The sequence below is a fragment of the Contarinia nasturtii genome, unplaced genomic scaffold, assembly GCF_009176525.2.
Source record: "Contarinia nasturtii isolate CC-2019 unplaced genomic scaffold, AAFC_CNas_1.1 Cnas_scaffold_285, whole genome shotgun sequence".
NCBI classification, from domain to species: domain Eukaryota; kingdom Metazoa; phylum Arthropoda; class Insecta; order Diptera; family Cecidomyiidae; genus Contarinia; species Contarinia nasturtii.
The window spans coordinates 2473816-2501137 of record NW_022197640.1 but is presented as its reverse complement, the minus strand read 5'-3'; the positions used below and the strand labels follow the sequence as shown (position 1 = coordinate 2501137).

Genomic DNA, 27322 nt, shown 5'->3' with positions numbered 1-27322 from the left:
AGAGAGAGAGAGAGAGAGAGAGAGAGAGAGAGAGAGAGAGAGAGAGAAATTGTTTATATGTATGTGTTGAGTTGCTGTTATGCTTTTCTCGTTTTAACGCTGCTCTTCATACGAATATATTCCATTCTATGCTGTGTAAAAATGTGCCGCACTATACACATAAGTATAGCATGTCAAAGCATAGCACTGAATTGAAGTAAATCCAAAAGATGCGACGACGACGATGATGATGATGAGGAGAAGAGAGCATAAAAAGATCCGAGTATCTCTTATTTTGGCTTTATTTTCCATTTTATGCGATGGCTATATGTGAAGATTTGTATGCCGTTGGTGACTCGTGAAAAGCGAGAAAATGTCTTTTGATGAATACGATAGTCGTATTTTATGAGCAATCCCTTAGAGTTTTGCTGCCAAATTCAACACAATCATCACCCATGCAACGTATGAAAATGTGCCCAATGACCCAACTGTCGAATCGAGAAAATGCAATGCACAAAATTGATTTCGATTATTGAACCAATCGCTTAAATGGTAACATCGGTACCATCAGAATTCGGTTGTGTGCAGCAGGGCAAAAAGAAAGCAAAGAAGCAAAAGAAAAAAAAATTAAAAATCATCGTCCTTAAGTGAACGTTTAGTATGAAATTGACTTATTAGGAAGCCAAGTACTCAAGTCTTTTCATTTATTTTCCGTGCCGTAAATAGTGCATGCTATATGGAGAAAATTCTGTAAGACGAAATCTATGCATGCCCTTAGCACTGAATCAAAATCGTGTAATACTTTATGCTCAAGCTCTTCACTGCAATGGAAAGACGACGATCCATATCCATAGCTCATTTTGTGTTGAATATAGATATCGTAACGCTATTGCCACTGTTATTTTGCTGGAGCGCTGGTCGTGTGAATCAATCTGTTTGTAGTGCCATTATTGCTGACTGAGTTGAATAGTTGGTTTTTTTTTCTTCTTCTTCTGTAAAATGTGAGTACAAAGTAGTGCATAGAGAAGAACAACAAGAAGACGAAGTAGCAGCATAAAAAAACCCAAATAGAACAATAACTATGACCATCGTATAGGCTGTGGACCAAAAGTGGGAAAAGGCGATCCACATTTGATGATGGAAATTTAAGTTTTATGAAAATGGTTTCACAATTTGCTTGCTTACTTAGCCATTTGTTTGGTTCACTTCGTACGGAGGCGCACAATACATTTATAGTCATACAAACACATCCATACAGGGCACATACTAACAAATACACATGTGAGAATGGCGCGCATATACTATTCAAGAACATATTCATGAGAGTGAATGTAAACAATTCGAGCATACACAGATTGATATGTGTGCAAATGTAAGTATGCAGCGTCGCCCTGTGTGCGTATATATCTGTTCTTTACTTCAGCCGTTTGCATGATTGCTATCATACACGTATTTACGCGGATGATGATATTCAATGTTCCCTGTGCAAGTTAATATCTCAAACATTATATTCGCTTTTACGTGTACACAGACACACAGGGCCAATGGCAATATTTGCCCATACATTTTGGCTTAAAACATAGTACACATCGTTTCATATTTATCGGATTCGGTTTTGGATTTACGTTTGCATCAGAATAATTTGAACGATGATGCTTTGATAGCCCCCACCAAAAAAAGTACGGTTGTTATTGTATGTTCCATGTTTTTCCGAAAATCATGTTGATTTTTCGGCCTATCAAGTTTGCCATTGTTGTAGTTAGTCTTTGCAATTCTCTTCATCACCATTTTCTTTTTCTATTTTTCCTTTTCCTTGGCCATCTGAAGTTTGTTGGTTCCGGTTTTATTACCGCACAAATCTCTTCCTCACTCTAACATTTTATCCATTCAATCACAATTAAGTTTAATGGAATCATTTCGTACAATAGCTGAAAAGTCGACCCATTTAAACCATTTAAATATGAATTGAAACAACAAAATGTTTGAAAATTAATTATTCACTTCAAGCTGGTTATTCTCGAAGCATGCAGCATAGATATTTGAAAAATTATTATCGTGTCAATATTAGCAATCATCAAGATTTGACACCCTCAGTGCCAAAAACTCGACGTAATATTCTTCTGCGCAAATGCACGACATTATCTCGATTTTATTAACGCAACACAAAACATTTATATCCATTTTCTATGGCGTAACGATATTGATTCCATATTTTCCGGTTTTCTATATAAATATACCATCATTTATGCTCAATTAATTCAAACGACTTAAAATATATGTATAGACTCACATTGAACTGCGTTTAAACATTTTTGATTTCCACTTTGATTGAACGATATGTGCACAATAATGTTTTTCGTTTTATTGGTTTTCAAATGAAAACTCTCTATATACAGGATCGTTCAAGCGAAATTTTCCACTGCCAATGATGAGACTCGCTTATTTACATGATGTGAATATGTTCATTGTTCATCGACAATTTGACTAAGTGAATTCAACCAATGATTTTTTTTTTACTAATTTAAATCGCTATCAAGTCTTTGAATCTGAGATGATAGAAAAACAAACAAACAGAACCGAAGCAAGTGAATCATTGCTGCGAAATTTAATGCGAAAATATATCGTAGATTTTGAATGGGTTGATGAATTATTATGAGATAAACGATGATGTTATTAAAAGTAGAATAGTTCCACGCTGAATACGGAAACATAATGTAATGGCATGAAACGGAAACATTTTAATTGATTTAAATAATCAAAGAGATGCTAAAATTCGAAGCAACGTAAAGGTATACATTTTGTTAAATCGGGTGTGTTATACATTTTATTTTATATTCTTCGTCTTCGCCTTCAAGCCTTCAAATACCGTTGGGGTTAGATGCAAATATATACGCACATTCATTGATGAGCGCACAAAATAAATCGGCATAGAGGGAACAAAATTGACAAAAATGCCGATTAAATTTTATGGTTGTATCTTTCAGTCAGCCACTTAAGAAGTAAAAGAGGTGACAATTTCATCAACAATCAATGTAATCAAACAGTACACACGCAAACCGTTTTTTTCTGTTTTTTTTTCTTCATTCCTTTTCTTCGTTTTGTATTTTCCATATTACACTCAATGCGACAGTCTCGTGTACATTTATTGTCTCTCCGAAAACAATTTAGTTTGTCACACTCTTCATATCATTTCGTCGTTACTTCGTGCACTCTAATTTGTTCTCTGTGTCGCTTTTTTTTCTCCACATGCTCGTTTTTATTTTCGGATCCGTTGGCTTCTTTGTTCAACATCATTTTCCATTTCTTCATTTTGTTGAATTCGTCAAATTCGTATGGTTTTGTGTGGTGTGCGTTTTATTACATATATCTACTGCTGCTTGTGCTGTCCCGAACGTACATTTTTAGTACAGCCAACTTCAATGTTATGTGTGACAGATGGTCACATATTAATCTGTATAAATTTATATTCCATTCGATTGAACAACAGAACGTCTGCCTGTATGAGTACAATAATCCAATCTCTCTGCCTCTCTCTCTCTCTCTCTCTCTATCTCTCGCCCGGTCGAAAATCAAAAGGAAAACACTATATACCATTCTTCAAAAAGAGGAGTCAACATAAAAAGAGATTGTGAATGTTTAGTGACGATACCAATTCTAATCATATCAATGTGGGTTTTGAATTAAATGATTTAACTAGATCATTGTAACAGTAAAAATCAATTGCAGTTCATGTACGTCTGCAAAAAAATAGCAGTAGTTTTCTATTTTGTCGGCTGTTATTTTGCTGGAATGTTTTTAATTTTGACCTCTCGAACCCCAAATGGATTGAAACTCAAACCGAATGTGTCATTGTTGTTCGCCGTGTATTATTTGGTTAACGCGCCATGATATTGTTGAGAAAAATAACATAAGCACTAAATAAAGAGCAGAATAGATAAACGGTTTTTTCGGTAGGTAGTTTGGGTATGAGCCCGCGTGCGCGCCACCGCGCACCAAACATTATAGTTCATTGTAATTGAGATGAGAGTGTTTTCAACAATACCAAAACAAGACGAGGGAGAGAGATTCACGGCTGACTGATGTATACACAAAGAGTATAACTATTAAATTGAAATCATAAAAACCGGCAAACGATGGTGGCGGTGGCGGCAGCAGCAACATTTGTAATTTAATGCGCATAATAATCATTTTCTTATTTCTCTCGTTTTTATTTTATTTTTCAATATTTTTCCTTTGTCATCATTGTGTGCAATGTGAGCGTGATATCTTCCTCCCTCATACACACAAACACATGCCTTCCACACTGACTATATATAGACGTTTCGCACAAATCGATTCAAATCTTCGTTTTTATGATTCACACCCAGGCCAATATGCTATTGAAGAGAATGCGACAAATGGGTAACAAAACTGTTTATGAAAATAATCTCTTCGTGTTTTTTTTGCTCTCTCTTCTTTTCATTTTCGTTATTAAATGTTTGCCGATGCGTTTGGCGCGTGAAACGTCATCTCATTTGATCCATAAATATGTGATAATATAATTTTTGACATGGATTTGCATGCAAACACTATTAATAAAAACGAGAGTGACTCGTGTCATTTTCCCACATTCAATCATTTCGTTCAATCTTGAACACGATATATGTTCGTTTGATTTACAATACAATAAGTATTTATTTACTAAGCACGCATACTTTTAACGTATATCAAAATGAATACATCGATTATTTGTTTTTTCTTTTGAAAAGATAAACGCATTGAATTTAAAGATATGAGCGTGTAGGTTACAATGAAAAACAAAATCAATTTTTGTTTATAATCGCAAATCAATTTTTCATTCATTTAAACAGGCAATCCATTTTCATGAATCGCATGAGTGGCTGCGCGAATAATCTGTGCGTGTGTTATAATAAACACACGAAACAAAAAAATTGGATCAAGTCCACGACAAATGTGTGAATACAAAGTATAAAATTAGTGGGAACATGCAATTTAATGCGAAAAATATATGCGAGAGAAACAGCGAAAATGAAGGAGAAAAAAAAACTTTGCAACAACATGCTGTGTACGGATCGTAAATTTTCATTGCATGTATTCACACAATAAATGTCTTGAGGGTAGAAAAGGAAAGCAAATGGGAAACAAACATCGCCAACCAGATAGACAGAGAAAAATAAAGAGAACAAAGTTGACGATGACGACGAACAACGTTTTGGATGTATCTTTTTAATAAAAGAGTATGAAGTGCGCTTGAAGAGCGCGCTACCAGATTATTTTTTTTTTTTTTTGCTTAGGGTACAATTTGATATTCGTTTTAGTTTTGTTGTTCTGTTCTTTTTGATGAGCGATAAAAAAAAGCGAGAAGACGATGAAAACAGTGAAGCGATACTTGTAAAATGTTTACTCTTTCTTTTTCAGTTGTGTGTGCATCCGAAGCATGCACAAGCCACAAACACCAGAGCAATTGTATAACGCACAACCAGATTTTGTTTGCATATGGCTAAGATTTAACATTATCTCTCTCTTTTTATCTGTGTGTCTCTAATATTTCGGTTGTGCACACACTGTACCTATATATAGCATTTTGTATTGGCAAAATATGTACAACAAAACAGCGACCCAAAGCAAACACAAATGGTTGTTGCGTTATTTCCTTGATTGTCTCATAGCGTGTGAATTTTGGATAAGGACCACTTGTTTCATAAAAGTCAAACCTCATTTGAATGAGAAGCAATTTTCGTTCGGTGTTGCATTAATTTTCGTTACCTTCAGTTTCGATTGTGTTTAACGTTCAATTTGTGTGTGTGTGTGTGTGTGTGTGTGTGTTTAAAACAAAGAAGAATAATAAAAAAGGCTGACAATGATGATTATGGTGTATGAGAGAAAAAAAAGAGTCAACAGAAAAGAATAAAATTCTTGTTGAGACCGGTGCCAATTCAGCATATTTTTCACCATTTTTCGAATGTATTTTTTTTTCGTTTGGCATTACGACTATTGGGCACTGATCAAATTTCGCAAACATTCAGTTCGGCACTCAGGTTAACGCAACAACAATTTTTGAAATGTCATGAAAGAATTCGGCTCATAGAGCGCAGATGAGCAACGGCAACAATACAGTAGCAAGCGATTTACGTAAATATGGCACATGCACACATCCTCATTATTTGGTTAAGTGGTGAGCATGAATATAACCAAGTGACAAAAACAAACTCATAAAATATCGCATGAGAAAAGATAATGTTATGCCACACGCACAAGCACACGCGCATTATATCCCATATATTCATGTATATTCACATAAAACGTTATTTAGCTGGCTGACTGGTTGGATGAATTGCTTATATCGCATTCGATGCTACCACCGAATGCACGGCATTGTCACATTTTATCAAACGCTCTTTGGGTGCAATAACAAATCGTATGATATATTCACTACGTTGAAGAATATACCTAACTCTCTGTTATTCTCCCTCTACCTCTCATTCGCATGTTCTCACATATGTTGTATATCTGTGCATCTGCACATATACACAATTAAATCTCGCTCTCGTTCTCTACCATTTGAAATAAACCAAAACTGCTTCATATGCGCTGTAGACCGATATATATATTCTCTCTCTCTCTCTCTCTCTCTGGGTGTGTGTGTGTGTATGTGTCATTTTTCTCTTCCTTCACACAAATAGTGAACCCTTTTTCGACAACTCATGCGAAACAACGAAAATGCTACACACAACATATTTTGGTATTCTATGTACAATTGTACATTGTTGTACAATGTAAAATATATTTCGGTCTTCAGAATTATGCAAATGGATTGGGGTTTAGAGAATCGGATGTGATGTTTTTGTTAGTAGTGTTGCAATTATTGGCCTTTGTACAGCTGAATTGGACATTCCGTCGATTTTACCATGTTATATCAATTTTCAAAAGCTAAATTTGCCTTCATATCTCAATTGATATCTCAAACACTATGAGGTATTCTTTTTCTATCTTTTGATTCTTCAATTAGCTTTTACGGTATTGTTCATACTGTGTTGAAAATAAATGATTCATTATCTAATGGATAAAAAATGTCAGGAGGTATTTTTTTGTTCTCTTTCAGTTTTATTCTTGTTCTTTATCAAAGGAAGAAAAACTATTTGATACAATCAATTGAATATCAATGAATTCAACTAGATGAATGAAAACAAAACACATTGTATATACAAGTGGCTAAATGGTATTCTTACGTTTGTTAAAAAAGAACTTAAATTTGATTGCAATAAATAAAAAATAAATGCAAAAAAAATTGTCACTTACCACGCGTCTAGTGATACCACATATGTAGTTCATCGTTCACCTGAAATTATGACGAAACAAACATGCTCATTAGCGTCAGTTTCTAAATATGAGGTACTAATCTAATCAGTATGTTCTATTTCCAAAGAGCTCAAACAGTCATTTTCGATTTCGTTTTGGCACCAACAACAACTGTATAAATTCATCAAATGAGAGTAAATTGGTACGCATTTACTGAATATTATCGCTTCAGTGTTTCGTTTTTTTTTATGTTTGACATATTGCCATATGATACAATGAAGTTCTTAAGTCAAATATACTTAAAATATTTTCAAGGAGTAAGTGCATTTGCGTTAAAAAGACATCCAAACAATTCAATAATTATGTTTCCGAAACAACAAAAACAACAACAGCAACGAACAAGAAGAAGCAAAACAGAAAGAGCACGAATAAACGACCGAAAGAATGAAAGAAACGAAAGAAGAAGAAGAAAAAAACAAGGGAAAAGAAACGAAAGAGTTATTAAATGGAGTAGAATATATCACCAACCGACTACGATACGAGTGTTTCATCAACATACACACATACACCGAACAACACCAAATTGGTTGAGTGAAAAACGAACAAGCTAAATTGAAGATAAAGGCAAAAACAACAATTCATTTTTCCCTGTAACTCCCCTTGAACGAGTAGCGAGAAAAAAAAAACTACGGTTTGTGTACACAGAAAATTGCCCGTCTCTTTTTTTCTAATATGTGTGCTGTGCATGGAATGTGATCACATTCGCATTTGCTCGATGTTTGTCATAGGAAATGAACAGGCCAGAAAGTATGCATATACATGTGTTGGTGTGTGTGACAGAGGGAGAGAGAATGCGCGCGCGCACACACATTGTGCGTGTAGCTCAATCCTCATTCTTGCTCCTATTCAAACAATTCAATAGGTTTTGTGCTACGTTTGAAAAAAAAAAATGCTGTACATTTGCCATGCACATACAAAGTAAAACTATGCACATTTCTGTATCATTGTAAACAAATGGTGAATCGAGTGTGGAGCGAAAGAGAGAAAATCTAACGCTTGTTTAATTTTCCTCATGAAAAATATATTTAATAAGAAATAACACACCAAGGCGAAGGCGCAAAGAGCTAGAGATGGCAGAGAGCACACATACCACCAACAGAAGTGAAATGGTGACGACAACAACAATCACATTGTATCGCATTGCCTTCAATAACAGCAAACGCAACTGTAAGGCTTTTGGTATAATCAATAAGATGCAAAATATACACACGGTTCGGCAAAAGGAAAGCAACGACGGTTTAAAACTGCACACAAATATTCAGTTGAGAACAATGAAAACAAGAGTGAGAGCGAACAAGAGAGAGAGACGAAGACGGAGAACACACAGTTCATACAAATTCAACCAAGTTGGTTGGCGAACCAGGGAGAAGCTAAAAAAAAAGGAACGCCGAGAGAAAAATACAAAATCCATAAAATTTTATGAGTTATTTTTTTTTGTTGGTTCTTATTGCATGGCTTTGGCTTTCATCGTATTCAATTCTTGTTCCCGTTCTTTGCGATGGTTTTCGTTTTTCCTCTGTGTGTTTGCCAGTCAGTTCTCTCTCTCTCTCTCTCTCTCTCTCTCTCTCTCTCTCTCTTTACGCTCTTGTTCCATCGACAATTTTTTTTTTGTTCCTTTTTTACATTTTGTTCACATTTATAATGGGCATAAGTACACAGAACACATCAGAGACTGACGAGTATAGAGTGTGTATAGAGTCGCATACGCAATACTTCAGCCGAACACGCAGCACGGTATGTATCTATGTTCGGTGGATGCCAGCATTATTATAGTTTGGAGAGTGCGATGGCTGTTGTAATCAAGCGTAGCATAATACCATTTGCCATAACACATTTTGCCTTTGAATATTATATTTGAACGGTGTGCTGCACACACACACACATCCATACACGTTACACCGAACAACATAATATAAGCGATTTATACGCGAACATTTTCCGAGGTGCAGAATAAACACCAATAGAAAAGAAACAAAGAAGCGCAGAGAGGCAAACACCAAACACACAGTAGACCAAAACCAGAGTGAATAAAACAACACAGAGAAGAGAGCGATTAAAAAAATAGTAACAAGAGTAAAAGATTTAAAGTGGCAAAACGCAATACAAAATACAATAAACAAAGCAGATGAATGTAGAAGTGTGCATTTTATGAATAATATCAACATTAGGATAAATCTGAGCAATGATTGCATAAGCTCCTGCCGATTGTGACCACTATATGCCTGAGCGCATACCGTGCCGTAGTTTTCCATATTTCATAATCAATTGCAGCAGTGCTAAACTTTTCTACAAACAAACATTGCAATTCAAAGTCGAAACGTTGATTCAACATTCAGGGTGATATTTAAAGGACAACGGGAAAAGGACAACGGGAAAAAAGTAATCGTGTTAATTGTTCAATTGTTTATAATAAGACAATTTAATAATTGATTGAATAGATAAAGGCCAATGAGATAATCAGATTTTGAAAAACAATTAATTAAGAAGATTGTCGAGAAATCGATCGAAATCGGCAGACCGTAATCACCGATGCGACGATATTTTGATGTTGTTAAATGTTCAGTTTTATTTGACATAGAGAATCTCTTGATGTTGTATAGTTTATGCAACACATTTTAAAGGACTTGCGCCCGTTGTTGTTTTTTTAACGATTGGAAATTGTTATTTTGGTTGGCTTTTCATCGGTTCATTCAATCAGTTTCAGTTGGTCTCTCTTGATTTGCACGCAAACAAATAATAAATTTATAAGCGATGCTTATTACTACTTCATTGGCAAAAAAAAAAAGGGAGACAGAGGTCGAAAGAGAAAATGAACGGTGGAAACGAGCACCAAAAAAGAGGGTATAAAACGAACCGAACGAATGATAGGGTGGAGAATGTTCAAAATTTAATACATCCGTAAATAATTCGATGAAGTACTACGACGAGATGTTTATTGTGTACCAACTGCCTAGGCATGCCTCATCCAGTTTTTGGGCTCACACACTCATTCGGAATTCTCTCTTTCTCTATCTTTTCTCTCCCCATGTTCATGGAATTTTGCGTTTGACAATTGAATTCGAAGCAAAATATGGAAATATAAAAGGGTCCGTGTCGACTATACTATGCATATGTATAAATAGGCATACGACTGTTCAAAATACGGTTGCAATACAAAATTCCCTTTTTTGACAAATTACGACTCAGTTTTGGTGTGTGCGTGTGTGTGTGCATATGTGTATTTAGAGAAGAACAGACGCGGTAATCGCACCAACAGCAACAACAATGTCAACTGAATAAATATATACCGATATGTATGTATCACACATTAAACGTATAAAACCATTGAGAAATGAAGAGCTAAGTTCTTGCATTATGCCAAATAACGATGGCATGAGATCTGTGCTTTGCTTTCGAATTGCAAAAGGTAAGCGTTACATTAAAAATAAAAAAACAACAGTCGGCAATGACGAAGTAAATTTTGGCGTAGATTGACAAATTTCGGTATGCTGACCATATAGACCACCGCAATGAAGTACAAAGAATCGAAATGAGAACGACAAACCGTAACAGCGTACCGTGTATCGCATTCGAAAAAAAAAGGAAAGCCGCAAAATGTGTATTGCATTGAGTGAAATGTCGATTTACACACAAATATATGATGTGTGATGTAACGATGTTTTGTTGGTAAAAAAAAGGATTTCCCCGTATACTTTTATGCACACAGAAATGGAGTCAATGATATGAGGCGTAAAAGCATAGGGCGGAAAAAGACACACACGGAATAACACATATACTCTACATATATCAATATGTAGTCCGCGCAATGACACAAACATGGCTTTTTGATTGCCACTCAATGAACCAACAACGATGAATTATTAAACATTACTTAAAAGCAGTCATCTAATGAATCAATTAAAAGCATATGCTATAGTATCGCAAACGATTGTCACATTTATTTCATATTAAATAAACGAGCGTGTATGCGTGAATAAGAGAGAGAGAGAAAAAAGAGTGTAAAAGAGCGATTGGATGCAGTAATTGTGATTATTAGCATTGATTGATTCGACAATCGATGCTTTATTCAAAAGTTATGCTGTAATTAGCCACATTGTTTTGCTTCTGGCATAACCGAAAATGTATGCAGAAATCGCACGCGATTTCATCGTGTGATTCTTGTTTTATTCTTCTTTTTTTTTCTCATTCCTCGGTGGTTTTTTGCTGTACACCTTTTTTGCTATCTCTTTTGACTTTGTTTGTTCTTTTATTTCATTTTGTAACTTATTTCATTCCTTTTATTGACGTTTCAATGCGTGTACTCGTTAAACACACTATAACGCCTGTATTGAATAATATGAGGCTACTGGAGAGCAACAGCAGCGATTACGGCGACTCCAGCACAGACACAAAATGAAGTAAAACAAATTCCGAAACGAGAATTTAATAATTAAAGCAACATCAAATAAACCATTGGATATGATTGTCGAACGAGTCAACAAAACGAGGGAAAATGGGAAGAAAATCAAGAAAAATTAAAATGTTGGGCTTTGGTATTAATAATGCATTCGCAGGCATGAAATGATTGTAAGACGTGTGTATTTGTTTCTCTCTTTCCCTCTTAATTTTTATTCGTTATACTTTTTTTTTACTCTTTAAGTGTTGTGCCTCTGTCTCTTCGTCGTGTAGTGTGGTGGTGTTGTTGTAGCCAGTTTTATATCATTTAGTCTTTTCTATCTTTCATTTTATATTCTTCCTGAAAATTTCATGTGGTAGCGTGTGCGAGCACGATATTTTTCTCTCTTTCAATTCAACGAAGGCGATGAAAAATGAACAAAAACGCTCAAAATGCTCGGAATGATGGCAGAATAAGAAGAAAAATAAACCGTCCAAAATAAGTGCCTCATAACATCGATTATGTAATAGAAAATAATTATTATCGAATTGAAATAGCGAACGAGAAATAAAAGACACAGATTCGAGAGCTGTCGAATGAACACGATACATACCAATCAAAGTAATTAGTCAAATAATCAACTAGTAATAGCTGCGCAAAGAAATGTGTACGTGCTATGGATTGTAGAGAAGAAGAAAAAAACACGTAACCGATATAAGTGCTCAATCATGTATACAAGGGCAACGGATAACGTAAAAACTCCACTGATGAGCAATAGAAGCAGTGGTATGGATGGAATGAAAGAAAAGTGCCGAAACATCAATCGATTGACTATTAGCCACATTTTTTTTTTCTGAAAAGACGTCGTTTAAATCTGACTTCAAGTTAATCAATACACCCAATGAGTTTTGAGTATTTCTTGATTGTGGCGGAACTGCCTTGTAGACTTGTTGCAATGGCAAAAAGTAAGAGAAACAAAATGCACATATCGGTGACAAGATGTAGCAAAAAAAAAGAGTCTGTTTAACCGATGCTGCTGATTTGTTGTTGTTGCTGTGTGCAGTCGTCACCAAATATTAGTCTTATGCGATAAACACAATTATCTTGAATGTACGTTGACTGTTTGTGTCATCAAAGAAGCATACACACACACACACATTTTGTGAATGATATGTATATTGTGGAAACGTAGTCAGGGAATCACAATCTCAACTCAGCCGGAAAGAAAAGAAAAAAAGAAGAAAAAGAGACGGAATAAAATTCAATCCGGCCACTTGACAAATATACCAAATGTGCACCATCTAAAAAAAACCACACACACACAATCAAATACATTGAACATGTAAATGCTTGTTCTATGTGAGTTGATCGGATCGGAACGCTTTTAACACGTTTTCCTGTGCACTCGCTCGCTCACTCATTCTTCTGTCTCTTGTTCATTCGTTCGAATCTCTTGTGTATTGAATCACAGTTCACCAAGCGTAATCGATGAAGACAATCCTCTGGGCATGTGACCAGTGTTAAGCGATTGAGATAAACGATGTATGTAGATATGAGAAGAGCCCACAAAACGAGAAATAAGTACGAAATAACAATGAACAAAACGACAATGAAATAAACAACATCAACAACATCAGCAAAGTCCGCCGCATTGTAGAATGAAGCCACAAATATCAAATAAATGAATATAACCAAATCAAAGAATTATGAACAGTGAAGCAGCGCCTCAACTCTTCTTTCATTACTGAACGAAGAGTTACTATTGTGAATGTGATGTGTTGTTATTGTTGTTGTTTTTTATCATTTCGGTTTCGAATGCTCACACACAGGCATTTTATGTGTGTCTATATACTTGTTTCGATCGCATTTTGCCCATGTTCGCTGAAAAAGAAATATGCGCATAAATGTGCACATTGTAGCACCGTACATTCATAACTGGCAGTGTGTGTTTTTTCATTGCCGTCGTCGGTGTCGTCGTTGTTTCGCCTCTTCTTCTTCTTATTATTTTTCTTTATAAGTACAATCCATTAAAATTTCGTGAGTTTTTATTTCAACATGATTTAAAAGAATTGTATGGAATGGATAAAAGCGCACACAACCGCACAACGACAGCGAGAATAAAAAAAAAACGAGAGAAAAAAACACAATCTGCCGCATTTTCTTCGTGTATTTTTTTTTCATCTTCTGAAATGAGAAATATTTACGTATACAATAAAAGAAAAGGTCATTACACTTGATGAATTTCGAATCAAGTTAAGATGTTTTCTTAGTTAACTTGTGAATTAATCGCTTTGTGCGCTTTTCTCTTCATGTTTTCAACACACAGATAAACGCACTTTTTTTTCGTGTCGTTCGTCTTTTTCACTTGCGTTACGTTGGTGCCATTAATTCATGTTTTGTTGCCTCTTTCGCAAAACTTGGCCAAACCATAGCAAAAATAATAAAATTGTTTCATTGCCGCGATGCTTGAATAGTTTGTGTAAATACTCGCAGTCTCTCAAATCCACCAAAATCTACATATTCGGTTTGGTTTTGGTTACGAGCTGCACATAGACAAAAGCGCCCAAGTCCCAAAGCAATAAGCCGTAGATCAAACTTACACACTAAATTTTCTAAATTGACTTGTTGAATGAATGAATGAACGAGCAAAGCTGAATTCTTTGACTTAGATTGACGTGTATATGTGAGTGTGCTTTCGTCGACCCGACAGCACGAACGATGGCATGTTTATTTGTGTTTTGTGTTTGTCTGTTCCCAAATGTTTTTTTTTTTTTTTTAATTTTCACCTATAAATAGACGAGAAGTTATTTCAATTCGCCCCGATATATCGGATAATTGACGATTGTTTCACAATGAAAATATTACAGTTTTCATCGCTACTTTCTTTTTTTGTCATCGAATAAGTGTCGCTATTCGATTAATATTTCTACACCAAACAATAATGACGCAAGATTTTTGAACGCTTTTTTTATGCCATTGATTTTCGAATTTCCTGTTAACACTTTTCGTTTCTCGTCTATCATTCTCTCTCTCTCTATCTATTTTTTTATGTTTGATCGATCTTTTTTGTGGATTTATTTTCTGTCGAACAGTGCATTGAATGTCGATTGAACAGTGAAAACGATGTAGTTACGTATGTATAGGTTGCTTTTTTTGTGTGTATCAGTGTGTTCGCATTTTATTTCCGATTTACACAGTTAACAGGATTATTGAATGAACAGAATGGATGTGAATCTTGATTCACGATTAATGAGCTCTAACCGATTCGGTTGCTGTATTTGATTGGCCAAAATGACAAACAAATTAATAATAATAATTACGATAATCAATAAATTCTCTCTCTCTCTCTCTCTCTCTCTCTCTCTCTCTCTCTCTCTCGCTATCTCTCTCTCGTTATCTCTCTGAATCACTGAATGCCTGTAAAATCTGTGTCTCGGTTCTGTTTTGTGCTCATTCGTAATAATGGAAGAGTGAATTAGCTTCGCGATACACATTTCAACAAACATTCTCTCTCTCTTTGGCTGTGTGTTTTTTTTTGTATTCTTTTCAATCGATACGAACGTGGAAAATATATTCCAACAACAATCGTGCAACCGACATTTGAAACGTTCAAATTGTATATAAAGTAACGGAATGAATGCCAATTTCAGTCAGATAAATCAAAATGCCACGGTTTTTGATATCACCATCTAATTTTTTTTTTCGCTTGACTCAATTAACTTTGAAAGCTCAGCCATTAAATGGGGTTTTTATTAAGTGCAAACATCTATTATGGATCTTGTTGCTGATATTTCTACCGAAAAAAAGCAAACAAACAAATCAACAACAAACAAAAAAAATTGTCTGTTCACACAAATACAGTTGTCATTCACGTACAGTTTGGTGCTGCTGTAATTATAACATGATTTAATAATAATAACGGCAATGATGATGAAGAATGCGTAGCAAAACTTAATTCAATTCATGTGGCAGACAGAGTTTTGCCAGAGTTCAGACGAACATTCAAGTTTTATCATTGCAACAAACTAAATTAGCAATGGCATAACATTTCTTCATTTTTGTGAAATGAACGTTAAACAAATTTCACTTCACTATCACTAGAACCGAGTTTCGGGATAAAACAAAACATTGGCAGCCGCTCTGACATCAGATAAAAAGAAAACTCAAATTGTGCACAATAAAGGCAGCAGCAATAACAACAACAAAGTGTGATACGGCCAGGAGAACATAACACATAAAGTGAGATAAATTTAAAAAAAAAACCTGAGCAAAAGGAAAAAAGATACAAAAGAAGAAAAAAATAATAAAAAAGAGCGTATTGAGGCACACAAAAAATGACACACTCACATCGAAAATACAAATTTAATAACGTGTACATATAGAGTGATTGTATGCGCATCGAAACAAAAAGATTGAGTTTTTACTCAAACGAAACATAGCAACGCAAAAATATGCTAATTTAAATAATAATAATAATAATAATGTTGGTTGTCTATAAGTAAGAAATCGTACCAAGAAAAATATCTGAAAATATATATAGTTGATATCTGAACAGCGTATACGTAGATGTGCATAAAAACGGGGGCAACGAAACACACGAAACCGAATAAAAAAGAATAAAAACAGCAGCGACAGTATATTGAAAAGATAGAAGCAAATGCCTCAACCATTCCAGGAAGAGAGCATTGCATATAGGTATTGAAGTATAACCATTTGCCTCATAAATACACCGAGCCGAGCATAGTCAAAGAATGGAATGAACGGACGCAAATTAATGGTATCTGTGCATGATATGGCTAGCATGGGTTGTACCAATCTCTCAGTCTATCTTTTTTTTCCCCTTTTAGTATGGTATACGTCCATTGCGTCCATTCGCCTTTCCATGCATATATATATGTTATATAGATATGTTAGCTTTGGCTGTTGTGCCAATGCTCCGCAAAGGATTTAATGTGGTAAATTTTTCATTCGGTACTGTCGTTGTTGGAAGTATGCGGTTGTTGGATTTTGTGTATTTTGATTCAAACAATACAAGGATTGCATTTGCACAAATTTGGCCATTAGTTTTCGTAAAAGATCCCTCTGCGCATTCAGCAGTAGCATCGTCAACCATTTTTCGGTTTTTATCGAATCACTATGATAGCTGGATTGTGTGAAGCTTTGCCGTATCAATATCCATATTCTAGTTCTGTTTGAAGTAATTTTAAGCTTTCAGAATAACTGTGGTCAACGCTTTGTCTTCAACACTGGTTAGCATTTCAACATCGAACCGACATTCCGACAACATTTTTGTAACAGTATTGCAATTTTGTATATTTTCTGTAGGTTTGCATACGTATCAAGAGTATTTAAGACGATTAAAATCATCACACTTAGTAAACAGGAACACCTTTAAGCATAACAAAAAAAAGCATGCTTTGGATTTGCAAAGAAGCAATAGCAAAACGTTATTGAATTTGATAAATCGGATCAAATCATCTTCAAACGATTTATTACATCTCGTTGTGATGTTTTATCACATTATCTATGCATAACAAACAAATTGTCTCTCGACGTTCTCATATAGAGAAGTCAAATCGATGAGCAGAAAATAACCATGTACGAATGTAATCATTTCACTTAATGATACGAAAGCTGCAGTAGCTGGATGCCGCACACAACACAATAAAACATGTTTAAAGTTCGAACAACAAAATTCCATAAAAGGTCAGTTAGCGGCATGAGTTGCCGTAACCAAAAACCCAACACTTGATTAAGCAATCGATTTTAATTTCGATGAACAACTGTGTTCAAAATATACACATAAATGTAGCCATAAAATATAAAACCAAACACATTCTTTAAGTCTCTTTCCATCTCTCGCTCTCTCGATCTCTCTATCTCTCTTTTACTCACTCTGATTGCTCATTAAATTAACACATTTTCTTAATTTCGATATAATCAAAACAAATTATCACATTAGTCAATTTCGAAAACAACCAATCACAAGACATTAGAATAGAGAATTCGATAAATACGAATGAATGCGATGTACGTATTCTTCATTTGACAAGATACATTTTGTCAAATTCAATATTCACCAGTTCTTCTAGTGCGAATAAAATGAGTCAATAAATTGATATGATAGAGCAACCGAAGAATGGAACGAACCGAATAAAGAAAATTAAATGCATAATTTAGAGAAATAAAAGAGGAACAAAAACAACAACAAAACTTTATGAAAATCCCCAAAAAATTAACTCAAAATCTACATTAATTCATTTAAAATACGATCCGAAACAAAAAAAAAATAATATCAACAACAAAAACAATGATGGTGAGTGCCGCCGTTAGTGAGAATTCGTCCCAATCATAAATAACCATTAATAAAATATTTTAACTAAACGCCAACGATGATCAGCGAAAATAACAAGCAACTCAACCACCAAAATGTGTATGCATAAATTATTGTCTGCCATTTGGTTTTCCCATTGTATACTCAAAGCGACATAGCACACACATGTATATATGCGAGAGATAGATCTACTGGCCAATTAGAGATTTATTTTGAATATGTGTGTATGTGTGATGCGAAGCGTCACATTCAACATACACATAAAACCAAATGAACGCTTTTGTTGAGGCTGAAAAATTTAAAATTAAATGCAATATGTCATGTGTGCACTAACAACGCAATTAAATGCTATAAAAGCAGACGATAAGAGCGTTACACCGAACGAAGTGAAACGTGAAATAGTGTATAAATCGGTATGAATGTTGCATGGCAAATCGACATCACTGAAACACCGGAGCAACGCCAGTTTGGTGGCTGCAAAAGGTTTACAGATTAACGATAATTACAAATAAATATTGAAATACCGATGCAACATAACACAACAACCAAACACCATACGGAATAGTATAATTTTCACTAAAACAAAATTACGGCCCGAATAAAAAACCGAACGTGACATGAGTGAACGTAATCAAAGCCACTGAACGCGATGAACGAATATGTTGAAAGGCGATCGCATGAATGAATGAGCCAAAAAAAAATCGCAGATAAACAAATACTTGTATATTCATAAACCTTCAAAACATGCCATTAAATTAAATAAAATATTCTGTATACACGTTTTATATTATTGTATGATGAATATCGTCGCGCATATCTAACAATCTATTTGCCTATTTGTGTAAACAACGAACAAAATGTTTTATGGTTGTTGGTCAGTGTGTACGGTTTTATCAGTACTAGAATTAGAAAAAAAAGCACATACACAAACTACACATTGTTGTATCTATTAGACATACAGTACCTTTAATAAATGGAATAAAAGAAAAAAAGCGATAAAACGATTATGTGGAAGCGTTTACGAAATGTTAGGTCGCGCGAGCGCATGTCTGCTGCCATTGAGAATTTAAATGAATTATTATTATTTTCACTCTTTTTTTTTGTTCATGTTTTAATAAAATATTTGGTCATTTAGCTTCCAGTCGATTTTTTCCCACGAATGTTGTACCGAAGAAAGTACAAGTCATGCTCTCTGTTTTGCACGATATTTCACATAGGAAATTAAAAACTGAAACACTAAATAGAGCGTGCTGCACATTGTGCGCTCGAGCAAATACACATACATTCATCCTGTGTCTATTTAGAGTGACCAGAATGCTAAATAATTCGCGAGTTATGCGATTTCCGATGATTATCATAATCAATGTCACAGATCTCTTGGAAGCTCAAGCATGCCATTTACTTAGATGCAAAAGTGACGATGGTGTTAAAGTGATTCAAACGTAAAGAAGACATAAATGTAGCTACAAATCAGATAATAGCGAAACCATTGAGCAACTACTTGACTGTAATTCAGTTTGTTGCGAATGAGGTGGAGCGACTAAAGAGAAAAATAAACTCAAAGCAAGATGGAATGCGACAGAGAAGAGATATAGCAAGCCGTAAAGATACAAAGCCAAAAAAAAGTGTCAAAACAAGCGTGTCCGAAATGAGTGCTTTCATTTTTGATCTGTATTCAGGCAAATTGACTTACGCACTTTTATTCGGCAAAACACGATAAATTATGCGAGCTATAAATAAAATAAGATCTTAATTAGTCAATCGTTATAAAAAAATATTAATTGCCATTAATTTTTTATCCGTTATTGAATTCGATTAAAAATTGTAACACATTCGGGTTTTTTTTTCTGCATCAAAAATGTAATACTTAATTTTGTTTAATGCGGGCAGTGGTTCGAGCGCGGACGCTCGCATTTTCCTATACTCTCATCAGCAAATGAGTAGCAGCAACGAAGACGAAACCAACAAGAACTATAAAGCCAAAGAAGCAGTGAACGAAGCAAACAAGAGACAAACAACGATAATTAAAGAGACTCTCCATTATAATTTTAAGCACAGTACACAAACATTATTTTCTTGGCATTTTTTTAAAAGTTTGTTTCCATTTTGTTTTATTTTGTGATGTTCTTGTTGTTAGTGTTAAGCGCGGTGTATTTTTTTTATATTCAAAATTAAATACACGAGGGAAAATCAACAAATAAATACATGTGTGGCGTGCGGGCAAGCAGTTACGCTGCTATTTTATGTTTAAAGTTTTGTTTCTTTTTCCATATTTTTTTAAATGTTTGTGTTCACACAATGCACAAAAACACACACTCTTACATATGGTCGATAGAGTGAGCAACACAGAGAGAAAAAATAGAGCCGGTGAAAAACGGTGGAGTGAGAGCAGCAGAAATAAAAAACTAAAGGCGGAATTAATTTATCGGTAATTGTTTTTGTCAACTGCTACTATTGCTGTTGCTGCTGTTGATATCAGTTCAAAGAATGTGCATATACACAAAAACCCCAATCCGCCTGTCGTGGCTGACATAAAGACAAAAGGTGAGACACAAGACACACGTATGTTCATTCAGGCACGTAATTCTTGAGCACAAGAAACGTACGAAGATTGCTTGACAAAAAATATTCTTTCATTCGGCGACTTGAGTGAAGTAGGTAAATGCAATGTCAAATAATAAACACGTGAAAGTATTTGAAATGAGTGTTATGTGCATAAGCGACAATGATGTCGTGTGCGATGCAAAAACGTTTTTGGCCACCGCGACACTGTTTATGCTCTCTAAATCATCTACCATGATTTAATGTGAATTATCAACGTTCATTAGAGTCCCTTGAGTTGGGATGGCATTCACAACAAGCACAAACATTATGCGATTGTATTTAGTCGCTTCATGTGCGCTATATTTCATTTAAATTCAATTTTCTCTCATTTTGATGCTTTGGCTACGCTTCAGGAGAATTTAACTCATCAATGTATTACAATAGAAAGAGAAAAAAAGGTGTTCACAATATCAAGTTACATTCAATCATTCATTTCATATGTGTAACAGAAAGTTAAGATGTTGAAATCTAAATTACAATTCGATTTGTTGATCGTTTCATACACCATTCGAGTCGCAATCGCATTGACTGGCTGAGCAAGAAAACGAAGCTAGTGAATGTTGCGGATAGTTGATACATTGTGTACATCGGCTATAGGTTGACATGACCCTGAGGCAATCGCCTATAGCTCTAACTACCTCTGGGTCATAATCATCGTGAATAAAACTCTTCAACAACTATTTAACGCCAAACATACAATGCCGTTTCAATATTATTTTCGTGAAAAGGAAGCCATGCGAAATATTATTTCAATCAATAAACTGTGGCGAAACAATTCAGCACATTATGTTATATAGAACGGTAGAAATGAATGAAAAAAACACACTAAACAAATACAAGTAACGAATTAGTTTCGTTTGGCGAAAAATACATGAAAGAGAGAGAAAAGTTCCATAGAAGTGAATAAACAACGGCAATGGCATGGTGAGAGGCTTTTATAACTGTAAATCGAAGAAATAAGAAGAGAAAAGTAAAAAAAAACGAGCACGACCAAATAAACAAACAACAGCAACACACAAACAATACACAAAGGCCATAACTAAAATTGTATGGTGGAAAAGCAAAAAAGCGATTATTTGTTGTGTACATTAATCGAGCGTACTTTATATATGCTTCGTATTCGGAATAAAACAGCGTCGTTCAATCAAACTAATTGCAATCATGTTTAACATAAATAATAATTTTATATTTTGTTTTTCGCTCTCTCTCTCTCTCTCTCTCTCTCTTTCGCTGTGTGTGTGTCTCTCTTGCTTTAAATCGAAAATTTCTATTTGTTGCTCGGTTCGGTTTTTATATGGTTGAGGCCAAGCAATGACGCTTTGTTTCCTTAAGTCTTTGGCGTGCCGGCAATGGTATGTTTGTGTTTTCATGAGTATCTATCGAGTTTGGATCGTCGACGGTGTTCGATTTGATTTTGCAAAAATCACCGAATTGAATCACATTTGAGCTTTGCGGAAAGGTAACATTTTCCTTTGGCGACGCTACTACGAACACAAAAAAAATTAAATATTTTATCAAAAGTTTGAAAATAAATACCACAAACAACGACCGTAGGTGAAATTTTCTTCAGCGAATTTTCAGAACTGCACACAGTTCCTACTTCTTTTTTTTTTCTTCAAATAACATGCATCAAATGGAATGAAAGCGCAGGCTTCAGTTACAATGTGGAAATGAGCGAAAAATAATGATAGTCGTCATCATTATTTGTCGACAACACTGTGGCATGCAACAATAGCGAATAGATAATAGATTTCCATGAATTCTTTAATAAAAACATATGCTGTAGCTGTCACAATTGCATCGTTAATACATTTACAAGAAAACTTTGAATCATTTTTTTTTCGTCTATCTATTGTGACTGTGCGCCAGCGACAATGTTTGAATTGCTATTTGAAATCTCTTTCTATTTCTGCCTCTTGCGGGGTTGTTGATGAAAATGATTCGCCTTCAAAATTTAATCCGAAATGCTGGAAGGCATATCACATATACAATGCGAGGATGCAAACGAACCAATTTATTTGGTTTGATGTCTGTTTTGGGCGCATATCCATTATCGCGCGCGTGAACAACGTTGTTCGTTCGTTTCTTCAAAACGCTAACACTCGTTTCGACAAAGTCATATACAATGTTCGGCTAAAGGTGACGACAGATACGATCAAGAAGGTGAACAAACAAATGTAAAACAAACACGAAATATGTTTAATAATAGAATAGAAAATTCTGAATTTAGTATATACCGACAATCGTGGCCGTGCTTTCATTGTTGTCGCGCCTATCTTATTGTTATTATTGTTTTTCTCTTGCTGTGTGTAAAAATTTTGTTGTGGGAATGCCAGTCATGACACAATTAGATAAAGCTAACCAAACCAAAAGAGACGAAACATTTACACACTTATCAATCGCATTCGCTTATAGTATCATAATAATGATACACATTGTATTGTTTGGTGTATCGCACTTTTTTTTTCGTTGAAGCTTTATTTTAATTTTATTTCATTTCTAATATCGCACGGCGCGAGTCATTAGTTTGACACACCATGCATCGTTTCTGTGTGTATTGTCATTATTGCCAACTGTGTGCGGTTGTCTATATGTTTGCATCAAGCGTGTTTAGAATTTAATTATGTTTTCCGTTTGGTGTGTTTTGTTTTGTTATTTTTTTTCTCTTTTCGTCTTCTGTTCGTTGAATCGATTGAATGCGTCGATTATTTGCCATTCGTTCGATCTCATGAATTGTGTGTGTGGATTTCTCGATTCATTTGTCAATTGAAATGGAAATGGCAGAGAAAGAAAACGACAAACTCATCAATCCATTATCAATATGAAACCACTCGAAAAGTCATTCTGAATATTCTTTGACAAGTCAATCTTTGTTTAGATTTCGAGTACACTAACGCAATTGGTAATCAGAAATCTGATTAAATTTGAGTATACAACAGCAAAAGCGGCAGAAACGGCAACACACACACACGCACACACACATACATAATAGATAGTAATGGTTTTAATGAATACAGATAATCTCTTGATCGGTGATTTTTGGTATTGATAAATTTGAACGTATCGTTTTCATTGTCGGTTTATTCTCAGTTGAAATAACTAATGAAATAAATCGAAAAATACAGAGAGTTATCTAGCGGGGGTTAAATGAGCGTAGTTGGCCATATACAAAAAAGAAAAGAAATCGGAAAATGTTTGTTTAATGAATGAAAGAAAATCAATGTAATAAAATATGAAAAAATACTAGAATAAATTAGCTGGACGCATGTTGGTTGTGTTTTTTTTGTGCACGCCTTCCTCTTTTTACCATAACGAATAACAGAAAACAAAAACGCCAAACATAATGCACACTTACTCCTCAATAAGGTCCATAATTGAAATATACAATTGATTAAATCAGTAATTTAATGTGCTCGTTATGAATTTATTTATATTGAACATGGACAAACAGGTATTATAATGTTACGGTCACTTGGTGTGCGCGCACACCAGGCGAATCAAATGTGGCCGGTTGCTGTTGTGTTTTTTTTTTGTGTATTTTAAATGCATATTTATTTTATCCATACAATGCACGAAATGGCAACGGCACCAGCAAACATTGTTGGACGGAAAAAAGGGGAATATAGACAACGACAATGTGTGAAAATGCAACGGAAGACTCAATAAACAGCTGAGTCTTTCGCGAGTAAGTTGTGCTAATTAGGTAATTCGTTACTTAATGCATGTAAATTATAATTCCTTTTTTTATTTCGTTGGCTTCAATTCATTTTATTTCATTTCAATTGAGATCGAACTCAAAATGACCGGTGCTAACTGCGTGCGCATTTGATATGCGCCATATGCGGCGAAGCGAATATATGTGTTGAATATAATTGAAAATGAAAAATCTTGAGCCAAGTATTGTACAGATCAAACGAAATTGTGAAAGAATAAAAACGAAGAAAAAAAAAACACTTCAAAACGATAGACAACATAAAGGCATTCAGTGAGAGAGCATTAAAGAAATCAACACTGTTCTAATAGCAACATTGATTTTATGCGATCGAATCAAAGTGAATATATCGTGCACGTTAACTGTACAAGAAGGAGAAAGGGGGAGAGAGAGAGAGATTGAGCGCGTACGAACCGTAACAACAAAGAGACGAAAGAACAAAAAGACCATCGAGAATGATGATGCAGCCAGTGAACGATAAATAATTGTCTACTCCGTGCTTACTTCAAATGTATTCATTACATCAGCTTCATCGACTTTAGATGCTTTATACGATGGGCATCATCTTTCATTTCCATCCAACTTTTCATTCGTTCGGTTTTTATTGAACGGTCGCCTTTGTATCTATCTATGTATATATCTCTTTTTTTATGATACAGACTACCGAGCATCGTTTATGTTTTATGTGCGCAATAGGGTGTTGTGAATATGCCATTGCTTGTCGATTTAATGGAAAAATATGCAACATTTTCAAATTGATTGTACATTGATTCGACAACAACTGATGATCGAAAATGAGTAAAACCAAGAATGAATTTGCGATATGAAGAGTGAAAAAATCTCATCACCCTAATATGTCGACAATGGTAATTGTATTGTAAGCGTATGAAGCGTTTGTTCATGGTATTGGCGCTCTCTATACCTCTATACGGTTGTGAATATGAATTATAGGGACAACATAAAATCCTCAACCAAATTATTATGGTTAATTTCAGAGCGCTAAAGTTTACGACTAACGGTTTTATATTTTCCTTCTTTTCGATGTACCGCGATGCCGTTTCATCTAGCCAACGCTCTTTTCTGTCTTTCTTTCGTTCTTTATTTTCTGTGTGGTGTCGAGTTGTCTGTATTTGTGCGTGTGCCTCTCTCTTTTCGAACTACCATTTTCAATTTTATGAAGCAATATATCGATTGATTCTTCTTCTCCTCAAAAACATTGTGTTACTCTTTGCATTAAATGTGCAAATGACGATGTTAACTACTATCAGCAACAACAGCAGCACCAAAAACAACAGTAATACCAACGGCCAAATATCCAGTGGGACCTTATAATATATTGGCGCATTGTGTATTTACATGGCCAAGATAAATGGGTGAAAGCAGAAATGCAAAGAAAGATTGAGAGAGAGAGAGAGAGAGAGAGAGAGAGAGAGAGAGAGAGAGAAATAACAACGTAAGCACAATGTACAGATACATATTCCAACCGACAATAAACTCGAATACAGAGAATCTCCCATGAAAACTGAATAAAAGTGTGCGTGTTGAATAAAAAAGCGCGTAAATACGAAAAGTTATCAAGCGGTGCAGTGTTGCGCGAATTGTAGCAGCCGTTTTTTTTCGTATCGCTTCTCTTCATTTTTGGTGCGGTATGCATGAAATTATGTGAGCGTACCTGATCAAAAAAGAAATTATCAAGCATGTTTATACGAATATTTCGTAAAAACAGTTGAATTGTGCATAAATGATTACAATTGACCTTTAAGGGCCCATATATTTTCTGCTTAATTGCTTCATATGTCAAAAAAAAATGTGAATTTATTTTAATTTAGCCATAAATCGGTCAGTTTCTTTTTTCGTTTTGTCCATTTCATTTCTTCCGTTTCTATCTTTGTCTTGTTTCCACCTGTCCCCTGATGTCGCTTGATTGGGCAGTATTTTGATTGCAATCACAGATTGTCTATGTGCTGAATATTTGGTCGAATCTTATCATCACATACGCATTTTAGCAATGATCTCAGTCACGCGCACGTACGCATTTAAATCATCTCAGCATTTTGATATTGTTGACACCAATTGTCAATATATTTTATGGCTATGAGGTGTGTGGGTTGGGTTGGGTTCTGTACTCACTTTTTTTCCCTCTCCCAAGTCTTTTCAATTGTGACTCTTTTTGTCTTGTGATATAACGATGGATTTCGTATCAACAATATGCACGATTTATTTCATTTCGCTCTTATTTTCTCGCTTGTGTTTGACTCTTTCCCTTTCATCATTTTGCATAGCTGCCGTTTGGTTATGTGTTCCGTGTGTCGAATGTGATATATTATGTGCTGTTCTTTGTTCAATATGTGATGCAGCATTAATTTGAACTGTAAACGTGAACACACGTTTGAAGGCAATAAATGATTGAACAAAGTGCTCGGCACCAGCTTTTTTTACCCAAATTGAAGCCTAATAAGTCATCACTGTCCATTTTTAAATACTGAAAGCAGTGCTCCGTGAATACAAATTCCATTGATTCGGTTTATTATTGTTGTTGATTATTATTGTGATTCGAATTTTGTATTTTTATCGCTCAACAAATTATGATGGCACTATATGTCTCTTCGTTTCTCTTTTTTTTTCGGGGCGACAACTTTGACCATCATTCAATTCAATCCAACCACCGATTATCGATGAATTTTATGAATGTCATTCTTTATCTCTGTGTTTCAACATTTTTGTTTCCTTCTATCCTCTTTAATTTTGACAAAAAATTGCAACGAAAAATCGATATGTATACTTGTGTTTCGATGTGTTTGTGTGGGCGAAGGGAAATGAAATGTGATTGTTTCCGTTTAGTCATAACGATATTTTTCTGTCAATTGGCCCAATCAAACTATACAATATCGATGCAATAGCACACCATAAATTCATATGGATTAACAAATCGAAAATGTGTCTGTCTCTCTGCAATTTT

The 27322-nt window shown here is 34.9% G+C and overlaps 1 protein-coding gene across 3 annotated transcripts in view; it reads right to left on the bottom strand.

Moving 5' to 3' along the window:
* LOC116337713 (flocculation protein FLO11) overlaps positions 1-27322 on the bottom strand; it is a 121777-nt gene that overhangs the window by 70525 nt on the left and 23930 nt on the right. For all 3 annotated transcript variants that reach the window (XM_031762504.1, XM_031762506.1, XM_031762507.1), the window contains one exon: positions 7279-7318. The gene's annotated coding sequence lies outside the window, so the exon portion shown is untranslated. The remainder of the gene's footprint in view (positions 1-7278; positions 7319-27322) is intronic.